This window comes from Charadrius vociferus, unplaced genomic scaffold (assembly GCF_000708025.1).
Source record: "Charadrius vociferus isolate BGI_N301 unplaced genomic scaffold, ASM70802v2 scaffold562, whole genome shotgun sequence".
In the NCBI taxonomy this organism is placed as follows: domain Eukaryota; kingdom Metazoa; phylum Chordata; class Aves; order Charadriiformes; family Charadriidae; genus Charadrius; species Charadrius vociferus.
Genome location: NW_009647234.1, coordinates 21990 through 24340, shown reverse-complemented (window position 1 = coordinate 24340; position 2351 = coordinate 21990).

Here is a 2351-nt window from a genome sequence, read left to right as displayed (position 1 = left end):
CCGCTCCCCGGCGGAGGTGGGATCTGGTGGGGGGGGGCGGGCGTACACGGCCGGACTTTAAAATGTCACTTAGTGAAACTCCTTTGTCCCTTTCTTCCCTGTAGGCTCCGGGGGGGTTGGGGCTGTGCGGACAGCGGAGCTGGTTTTGCAGCGCGCTGACACGCTCGGGGTTGCTGAGGGAGCAGAGGGCTCCTGTGGGGTGCTGATTTCGCTTTCAGTCCGGGCAGGAATGTCTTAACGTAGGAGTTTCGGACCTCTGTTCTGAGGAGGAGTCTCGTGTCTCAGCAGTGAGTAGTTGAAGGTTGTACCTCTAAGTGAGAATGAGTAAGACCATAAAGTATTACAGCTGGCGCCGGCTACGGAAACCTGTCCCGTCCTCGCTGTGCGAGCGCACCTGAGGAAGATACGGAGGCACGCTTTGGGATTTCCTGCCTTCAGAACCTGTTTCTGTTACCCATTGGCTGTGCCTTTGGGAGCTTCACTGCCACAATATGTGGGAGTGTTAAAGGTCTCACGCTGCTGTCGGAGGGAGCCCGTGGCACAGCCCCTTTCCTCCGCTGCTCCTCTCCCTGTCACGGGGGGTTGGGGCTTGTCTTGTTCCTGCCCAGCTGCTCCCTCCTCCTGCCGTGGCTGCGGATGTGGATGTGCTGCACTGGTGTTGATGGTTCGGTTCTTTGCTAGTTTAGAGTCTTAACGTGTAGGCTCAGCATATCCTGCTAGGTATGGGTGTGCGAGGCGTCGCGGGCGGTAATCCTGGGGTAGAGAATCCGGAGCAGAGGCCGGTGCCCAGTGCAGTGGGGCTGAGCTGCTGTGGCTCTGCTGCCCACCACCGCCGGGACGACGGGCTCCCTTCGGGCGGAAGGGACGTGAGTTGGGTGCAGGGGGAGGGTGGTCGGGTTCGCAGGGTGCCTGCTGCCCAGGTCGGGGTAACTTGAGGGATGGGGCAGGTGAGGCTTACTCTGTGGCAAACAGCCGCGGGCTGGTGGTGGTCGGGATGCAGGACGTCTTTCCTCGATGCTGGAGTGTTTGTGCTACATCCTTTTATTGTTTCTCTGTGGCATCCGTGCTGATGGTTTGGTCACATAATTGCATTACTTAAAAGCACCCTCACGTTCAGCTGCTTTTTATCCTCAGGATATTACCGAATCATCTCCTCCTGAGACCACACAGAGGAAAGCCTTGTAGGTGCTCAGCTGCTGTTTGATTAAGGACAACCCTATTGATTTTGCCTGAACTGCCCACTGTGCTTAGCATAAATAAGGGATGTGTCTGCAGAGACTGGGGGTTGCTCTGGACTTGTACAGTGTGAGCCTTGCTCGTGCCCGGGAGCTCTCCAACTGGGAGCTCTTGCTGGACCGGAGGATGCTCCATGCCCCTTGAAATCTTCGATGTGAAACAGTCTTATTTTGTTAGTCAGGTACGTGTTTGTGAACTTACAGTGTCTGTCAGTGTGCATTCACGCTGCAAACAATAGTAACATTGGCACGGCAGCGTATGTAGATAACTTAAATATGTTTGTTTCTATCTAGTTAGGGCTAGATGAGTAGATTAGCATTAAAACCAGCAGCCACACCTCACTGTAAAGAAAGTGTCAGCACGTGTGTGAGTCATGCGATAACCTTTGTGCGCATGAGGAAAGTCCTGCTGCAGTGGATTTATGGAATATTAAGTGTACATAGTAATATAAGCTATAAATGAGAAATAAAATCTTGTAATACAATACACATCTCACCTGATGGTGATTTTAAAGGTAATGACTGCCTGACTTCACGGGAGCAGCCCAAGGTCAGGAACTCGTGCGCTGGGCTCCGCTCTGGGAGGGCGGTGCAGTCGCAGGTGCTGCCATTGGATTTCCAGGCTCTTTTCCTGCGCCGTGCCCCTGCCGTGAGGATGTTGGGCTGGAGCGGGGGAGGGGGGTGGTTCCTGCTGGATGTGGCCCGTGCTTCAGCGTGAAAGGGTTAAGCTGAAATTGGTGTTTATGTAACCAAACAGGGAACTCCCAGAGATGAGTCCTTGGCTATCTCATGCGTTGATGCATCAGAAGGGTTTAAAGAAAGCCCAGCTTGTTGCTTGCTTGCACTGTAATTACGATGCTGGAATCCTGTGCTTCAGAGTTTCCTGGGCTGACGGGGGAGGGGGGGGGCAGGCAGGAAAGAAATTGCTTTCCCTGATGTATGACTTGGCCTGTGGAAGCCATTTTTGTCCCTGAGAAGTTGGAGACTGGCCACAGCTGGATGTGGGATGTGGGCAAGGTGTACTGGGGTCCCTTTTAGCACTGTGGCCTCTCACGTGCTGGCTGTGCCTTGCTCACGTATGGGGGATTAAACTAATCGGCAGGTTGGGCTGAGCAA